Raw genomic sequence first — 9,114 nt, forward strand, 5'->3', positions numbered from 1 at the left:
ACTTCTAGGTGTATTGAGTTCTGGACTTGTAGTTTGGAACACAAGTTCTAATCCTGCCCCAGGGACTTATAAGGTATAAGATCTGGCACTTCCTTTCTTAGTTTTCTTTTGAGGAATAGGAAACAACAATGACAAAGACAACAACAATGATGATGATAACCACAAAAATCATCAGCCCGCAGCAGCAACACTACCAACAATCCTCATGGGGATACTAATAACATATATGCTCAAGAGTTGTTGAGGACTCTGTTACGAATGTTTTTGAGTGATCTTGGCCAAATGATCTAACCTTTCTACAGTTACATGCAACTAGTCTCTGATGGTGAGCTTTTACCTTAGCTCACTCAACCACAGGCCCATCAGAGCACTTCTTGATCATCTCCAGGCCACATATCTTCCTTCTGCCCCCTCCCTACAGCTCTTCTCATTTCAGAAAAGAGCAATGCTATTTCTAGAAAAGACTTGCCAGTTCATCATTTCTCTTGCCATTCCCTCTGACTTCTCTCTTGGGAATAACCCTTCCTGACTACCACTCCTCTCTATGTATTTCTTTCCCCTATTAAAATATTACCTCTTTAAGGAGGAAGGATTGCCTTGCTTGCTTGTACTTTGCATTTCAAGTGCTTGGCATAGTGTCTATATAGAGCTAATGCTTAATAAATACTCTTTCCTTTATTCCCTGGTTTCCTCACCCATAAAATGGGGGAAGGTGGGATGAAATGCCCTCTAAGATTCTTCCAGTTATAAATCAAAGACCCTACAAATCATTTCCTTCCTTCCAGACCCAGTTAAGGCACCACATCATCTCTGAAGCCTTCTTTGATTCCCCTTTCTCCCTCCCCACTAATACTGATTCTCTCTTTTCATATCTTCCTTTGCTTCTCCCTCCATTTCCTACCCCATCTCTCCTACTGCCTACCTTTAATTTTACTTGTTTGAATAGAGGTGTTAGGGCAGCTAGGTGGTGCTATGGATAGAGTGGTGGACCAGTGAGTCAGGAAGACTCATCTTCCAGAGTTCAAATTTGACCTCAGACACTTAGTAACTGTGTGACTATGGGCAAGTCACTTAGCCCTCTTTTCCTTGGTGTCCTCAACTGTAAAATGAGCTGGAGAAGGAAGTGGCAAACCACTCCAGTATCTCTGCCAACAAAACCCCAGATGGGATAAAGGAGAGTTAGACAAGATTGAAGCAACTGAACAACAACAATAGAGCTTGTAGTCCTTCTAGTCTAGGGCAGAGACTAACTATGCCCTAATTATCTAGAGGTTTATGTATAATAAATGTTTGTTGAATTGAATTGAAAAAAGCAAAAATTGGTCCAGTTGCAGACTTGCTGTCTAATTTGGATCCTAAAATCATGAGGATTATGAATACTCAACTGAGTTTAGTGAGAAGAACACTAGATCTAGAGTCAGAGAAGGTGAAGTCAAATCCTAGCTACTTGTCCTTTCTGGGACTCAGTTCCTTCATTTGTAAAATGGAAATATTTGACTTGATGCTTTCCAAGATCTCTTTTAGCTCTTTAGATTATGAACCCATTCTCAGAGAAGAATGACATCCCTAGATAAGACTTCCTAGGCAACTAATTTCATTCCTCAACATGGTTTTCAACCATCACCATTAAATCTCATCTCCAGTCCTAACCTTTCTTTTGAGCACATTTCTAATCCCCCACAGAACATATCCAATGCATTGTGGTCCAAACCAAATTCATCTTTCCTTTTTAAACCTCCCCCCCCTCTCTCTGACTTCAGTATTTCAGTATTTTTTTTAGATTTTTGCAAGGCAAACAGGGTTAAGTGGCTTGCCCAAGGCCACACGGCTAGGTTTGAGGCAGGATTTGAAACTCATACTCCTGACTCCAGGGCTGGTGCTTTATCCACTGCACCACCTAGCCGCCCCCAGTATTTCTTTTCAATGATACCACCAGTTCAGCTGGCCTCTCACACAATACCCAAATAGCTTCTAGGTGGGGTAAATAATGAGCTAACAGAATATGATCTTTTAGTGTATCCCCTCTTCTTGTCTCAAATCAGCCCTGGTTTGAGTGAGTTCGGAGTACAGGGGTTGTGGGTCACAGGATACAATTCTATTCAGGGATTTAAGAGCTTTTTAATAGAAAAGCTCCTGTCATTCAAATATTTTATATTAAAATCACTGGCATATGTTTATTTGAATAGGGAAGTGCCTCCTGGGTGACCAGTGATTTATTAAATAAGCAATTTATTATAATCCAGGTCTAAACAATCAAACCAAACTGTGGTCTCTCTAGTTGCTTCCTTCCTTCTTTCTCTACTGTCTTCAGTTCTATAACCCAAAGAAATCATTGCAGATTTGGCATTTCTAGCCTATGAAAAATCATGTATTTCTATGGTACTACCTCTTGGCAACGAATCCTAGATTTAGAGCTGAGAGATATCACAGAACCTGAGTGTTGAGGGGACCTCAGTAACCATTTAATCCAACACATACATATATACCTAGTGGTACCCTAGCCTCTGCTCAAAGACCTCCAAGGACTGGGCAGTCCATTTTCCAGGTAATCCATTCTATTCTTGGATATCTCTAATTGTTACTAAGTTTTCCTGAATATATTTTTTACATGATTATACATAGAAAACCTATTTAAAATTCTTACCTTTTTAGGGAGGGGTGAGAGGAAAGAGGGAAAAATTTGGAACCCCCCAATTTTTTAAAATCAATGTTAAAAATTGTCTTTATGTGTAATTGGTAAAAATAACATACAATTAAAAAGTAAAAAAAAAAAAGTTTTCCTGACATCAGTCCTAAATTTGCCTCTTTATAGCTTTAGTAGTTCCTGCTTTTGCCCTTGGGGAGCAAACCAAATTTCTCTTTCAAATTCTAGCTCCTTAAGACACCTATGAAGTCCTCCCTGCACTGTTCTCAGGAGTTTTTTCTTCTTCAGACCAAACATTCTCAATTCTTTCAATTGATCCTTGTATAACATGAACTTAAGACTCTCCTGGTTGCCTTCCTTGGAATTCTCATTAGTTTATCAATATTCTTTTAAACCTATGGTGCCCAGACTTCAATACAATATCCCAGATCAAGTGTGGTGAGGGCAGAGTGCAGTGGCACCATCACTTACCTCCCTATTCCTGGAAGTAATGCCCCTTTTAATGTGGCCCATCCATTTTTTTTTATTGCCACAGCATACTGCTGCTTTATCTTGACACTGAAGTTCACTAATACTTCAGATCCCTTCCAGAACAAATATTGCCTACACATACCTCTCCCATTTTATGGTTTTGGTATTGATTTCTTTTTTTAACTCAAGGACAAAACTTTACATGTATCCCTATGTAATATCATCTAGTCAGGTTCAGCTCAGTGCTCTAGATTGGCAAGGTATCTTGGATTCTGATTGTTTCATCATGTTTGTCAACTTCCCATCCTAGATTTACGCCATCTGCTAATCTGACGAGCATTCTTTTATCCAAATCATTGATAAAAATGTTAATAGCACTCAAATATATTTATCATTGATATAAATGTTCAACAACAATTAAACATCCAAATCATTGATAAAAGTGTTAAACAGGCAAACCATAGAAGACTGCAGGACTTTATCAGTAACTTTTGGTCCTATTGAAATTGAACCATTAAATAAGTAACTGTGCATTGAGTCTGGTAATTCAATCAGTTCAGAAATTCTTAGATTATATTGCTATCTAATTTATATTTCCAACATATACACAAAAATAAGATACTTCATCAAAAAGTTTTAGGTAAACTACAGTCAGACCATTCCTTTTATCTATTATTTTAGTAATGGAGTCAAAAAAGAAAATGAGGTTAGCTTGTTATGAACTGCTCTTGATGAAGCCCTTTTGGCTCTTTGTAATCACTGCTTCCTTTCTAGATAGACATACAGCAACCAATCCCATACTTATTCATTCTGAAACTTTCTTAGAAGTTAAAAGTCTAATTCCTGATCTGTAGCTTGCAAACTCTTGTTCTCTTGGCTTTTGCAAAGAGATAAGGACAAAGGACATCTGTCCTCTAATTTTTTTTTTTTGTTGTTGTTGAGTACCAGGAGGCACAGTGGATAGAATGTTAAACCTAGAAATCAGGAAGACTTATCTTCATGAGTTCAAAGCTGATACTTACTAAGTAACCCTGGGCAAGTCACTCAACCTTGTTTGCCTCAGTTTCCCCATCCGTGAAGTGAGAAGAAATGACAAACTACTCCATTATCTTTGCTGAGAAAATCTCAAATGGGGTCATGAAAAGTCAGAAATTATTGAGCAACAATTTTTGGCAACTGTCTTGTTTTCCATGATCTTTCAATTATCACTGACAGTGCCTCAGTAATTGCATGTGCCAGTTCTTTCAGGATCTGACAATCTAGTTCACCTGGGCCAGTTGACATGAATTAATCAAAGACAATTCTCTATCTCCTTGTTAATAGAGGGTGAATGATCATTTGTCTGGATTGTTGTAGAGAAGATTTATGATTTAGGGAGAGATTGGACTAAATAACCTCTGGAATTCCTTCCATTCTGAAGATTTCATAAATATCTTCCCTTCTGCCTTCCATTTATTCACTATACTTACTTATCCTTTAATGGTCAACTCAAATGCTGCCTCTGCTTGGAAGTCTTCCATTATGTCAACTAATTAGTAATGACTTTTCCTCTCAGAGGTCACAAAGCCCTTCATTTTATTCCATTCTGTGACACAGATCATGTTTTGTTGTATATTATAATTATCTGTGTTTATGTTTTGACTGTGAACTCCATGAGGGCAGAGATAGAACCCTGCCTCTCCTCTAGGACCCAGTAAAGCATCTAAATGGTACTTAATGAATATGGAATGTCTATTGCTAATTACAAAAATAAAGAAAAGAGATTCAGGGAAGGGTAGTAGAAATATCAAGAGTAAAATCAATCAATCAACAAACATGTGCCAGAGTCTGTGCTGGCAAAACAAAGACAAAGGTAAATGGTTCTTACCCTCAAGAAGCTTTCTTTACAGGTAAAGCAGACACAGGGTAACAGGAAATGGAGAACTATGAAGGGACTTTGGTAGTCTGAAGCTGATACTATTTTAGGGAAGAAAAAGTTTTGTATCCAAGATAAGAAGGATCAACATCCAGGGAACAGAACCCCAGTCTCTGAACCAGAAGACCTGCCCCGAGAGTATATTCATTTCATTGTGTGGCTTTGGACAAGTCACTTTTCCTCACTGTGCCTCAGTTTCTTCAGTCTATAAATTGAACTTGAACCAGATGATCTTTAAGTTCCCTCTGGGCCTTTCAAACACTCATCTTCTTTACAGTGTAAAGGCTGTAGGGAGCAGCTACTGAGGTAATATGATAAAAATGAAAGATGGAAACTGAAGAAAGAAATATATAAGGAGTCTTGAGGGAGGAAAAATCCTTGTCAGGAGACAGGCAGATAGACTAGTTCAAGGACCCTGTCTAAACATCAGGTCACATTGAAAGGGGAATCTCTACAATGAGTTAAGAGGTGGAGAAGGGAACTGATGCTCTGAGACCCAGAGAGCTCAATCTAGTCAAAAGAAGACTTGAGGCCTGCTTCCTCAGTGGGTAGGGAAACTCAGAGAGTCTAGGGAGAAGAATAGATTTTTTATGAACTATAAAGAGAACCCCAGTGCCAGTCACTAATTGCTAGCCTGTATATATTTTGAGGCTGGTGAGGAGATTTAGGGCAGACATGACCACTGGCTTGAAATATCTGAAGGGCTGTCAAGAACAGAAGGACTAAACTATTTCTGCCTTGTCTCAGAGGACTGGATGGGACATACCTGGTGAGAGATACAAGGAAGGCGATGGCACCGATTCAAGACATGCAGTATAGGAGAGGCTTCCTTGAGGAGCTGGAGATCTGTGGGTCCCTGGAAGTCTTTGAGACGTTAACGCCTTGTCAAAGATGCAGTGCAGGGGTCTGGCACTGGGATGAGGGTGAACTGGTTATCCTTTGGAGGTTCCTCTAGTTCTGAGCCAATGGCATTCATTCTGAGAAGGGTGATGGTGGCATGATGGAGTCTCAAGCTAGAATCCCAAGCCTGTGGTTGAGGAATCTGAGAGTTGCACATGTATGTCATTCCTACTACTTGAATGGATATGGGAGCCCCTAAATCACACCCATGGGATGGGATGGAGACTATAACTGAGTCTAGGGTGAACCTCAGCTTCTCCCCTTCAAAGTCCCCTTTGACACTGGCAGCAGGCCTTGAGGGAGAAATGAGACAAGATGAATGGAGGTAACATTGCTGCCACTTAGTATCCTGCTGGGAGCCGATGTCGGGAATGATGAGAAAACAAGATCTTTGCTGCCAAATTGCATAATAATTAGCAAAGTGCAAATTAGCCCCAGTGAAGATGGGAAAACTTCATTATGCAGGAGTCCCCAAAGAACTGTTACAATGCTCACAATATCCATCTTGGCTCTTTGCCAGGCCCGGAGCTGGCTGTGGTGGGAACCCGTTTAGGCTTGAGTTGAGTTATCTCCTGGACTGGATGGAGCAGAACTGGACATGGACCTGGGAACCAGACCCAGCTCTCAGAGCAGAGGCCATAGGAAATGGCCTAGGAAGCCAGGGTCCCTTATGCCGAATGTCTGAGAGGTTCTAGTTCCTCTTCTTTGGCTAAAAATATTTTTCTTGAAGGAGGGACATAGATTTCAATTCAGCAAATACTTATCTGCTAACTGTAGTGTACAAAAGGGAATTGTATTTAGGAATACAAAATAAAAAGTTACTATTTTGAGTGACAGGTCCTCTATTAGGCTTAGGGTCTATAAATAGAAAAAATACAAGAATCTCTATCCTCAAGAGCCTCAAGTTCTCCCTGGGTGGGAGTGAGGGATAGACATAGATAAACATGGACATAGATATCATGTTGTCCATGAATAATGATTCTTTACCATGGACACAGTCCTGAGTACTTAATGTGGATGGGATTCTCTACATTTTAGTAGTGGGAGTGGAAGGAATAGGAAGAGAATAAGCACCTACTCTGGGGCAAACATTGTGCTAGGAGTTTCAAAAACATTATTTAATTTGCTCCTCTCAACAGCCTGTTGAGGTATGTGTCATTATTATTCCCACTTTATATTTGAGGAAACTGAGGCAGAAAAATTTAGAGACCATACCAGGTTCCTCTAGTTCATTTGCAATTTTTATTTCCAATTTATAGTTGAGGAAACAGTTGAAGCAGACAGGGGTTATGTGACTTGGCAGGGTTATATAGCTAGTACATGTCTGAAGTCAGACTTGAATTCAAAGTACAGTTAAGAGGGGAACAGGGAAGGTCTCATGTAGGAAATTGCTGCTGAACTGTGCTTTGGAGGAATACAGGGAGTCTGTTCCAGACATGAATGCAAAAGATTGAAAAATGGAAGGTTATATATAGGGAACAATCGGCAGATCAGTTTACCTAGAATGCATAATGAAAGGAAGGATAGTTGAAAGCAGGACCATTGTGTGTGCTAGGGAAATCATGGAGAAGCGTGCATAAGGATAAAGCTTCTCTCTTCCTTTAGGTATATCATAAGACCTTCAGGATGTCAAGGGACATAGGGCCCTTAGAGAGTATATAGTCCTACTTCTGTGCTGTATCGATTAGGAAACTGAGGCTAGAGAAGCAAGGGATCATCTAGAGAGACACACAGCAAATCAAAGATAAAGCTGGCTGGAACCCATCCCATGATCATCTAGTATACTTTCCACTGTCAAGATCCTCACCATCTTTATATGAGAACAATGAACTAGGAATCAGGGGGAGTGGGTTTAGGTCCATCTCCTGTTAACTCAGTGCATTACCTTATACAAGTCTCCTCCATGTTCTCGGTGTCCTTTGCCTTTTCTATAAATATGGAGGGACTAGATAGTCTCTGAAAGCACGTCCAGTTCCGAGGTTCTATGAATCAAATTTAAGATACCATGGCCTGCATTTTCTGTTCTGTCTCTGGCAGTGGGTTTAGACCTATAGTGAGTCATCTTCAGTTTTGCCCAGTCTCTCTCTTAGGGTCAAGAGCCCAGGTTCCAGAAGAACTGTAGGGAATGCAAACAACTTGCTAGGTCTGAGGAACTCAAAGACTAGACTGGATCACCAAGTCACTCACATTCAGGGACGTACTCAGACCCACTGGCTCCTCTAGACAATTTTATCCAACTCTGAGCACCACATTGAAGGAATGAGAGCACTGGTCTTTGAAATAGAAGCTGCATGACCTTGAGCAAGCCCTTTCCTGTCTCTAGGTTGTAGAATGAGGGAGGTAGAAAATTAAGTAATTTTCAGAGTTCCTTCCAGCTGTAATTCTAATTTTCATTTACCACATGGACCTGGCCCCTGCACTCAGTCTGCTATATAGGTGCATATGAACACACACACACATAGGTACACATGTATGCATTTTGTGCAATAAAACAATATAGTATTAACATATATTCATATGTATATGACTATACCTATATAAACACAATATTATTATGTGTGTTTTATACATATTGATTTTTGCACAATAAGCATATTTATGTATATGTGTGTATATAATTATAAACCTACTTGTGCATATATAACTTATATATGTGCAAACACATATTTGTCAGTATATATATATATCTAACATGTATATCTAAATGATGTTTGTGTATGTTCATATACATCTGTATGTCTACAACACCCAATAAAGCAAATATATAATGACCAAAACCCAACCATTTAGCAGTAATTTGATTGGGTTACTCATCTGTTCAAAAACCTTCAATTGCTCCCTATTAATAACAACAACAACAGCAATAATAATAACAATGATGATGATAACCTGCAGAACAAAGTCCAAAGTCATTATCCTGTAATTCAAGGTGCTTTATAATAGGTGTCTGTCTTTCCAGTTTGATTTACCTCTGCAGTTCTACACATACTCTATATTGCAGATCAACTAGAGGCTCATTTTTATATAGACCCTGGCTTTTTCAGCCCCCATGATTGCAGTGATGCTTTTGCTTTTATCTGAAATGCAGCCCCTTCCCCAGTACCCTCTTTGAAACTGTAGTTTGAATGTCAAGAGACCTGGGTTAAAATTCTGTATCAGCCACTAACTTAATATGTGTGACCCA

This window comes from Macrotis lagotis, chromosome 1 (genome assembly GCF_037893015.1).
Source record: "Macrotis lagotis isolate mMagLag1 chromosome 1, bilby.v1.9.chrom.fasta, whole genome shotgun sequence".
Taxonomy (NCBI): domain Eukaryota; kingdom Metazoa; phylum Chordata; class Mammalia; order Peramelemorphia; family Peramelidae; genus Macrotis; species Macrotis lagotis.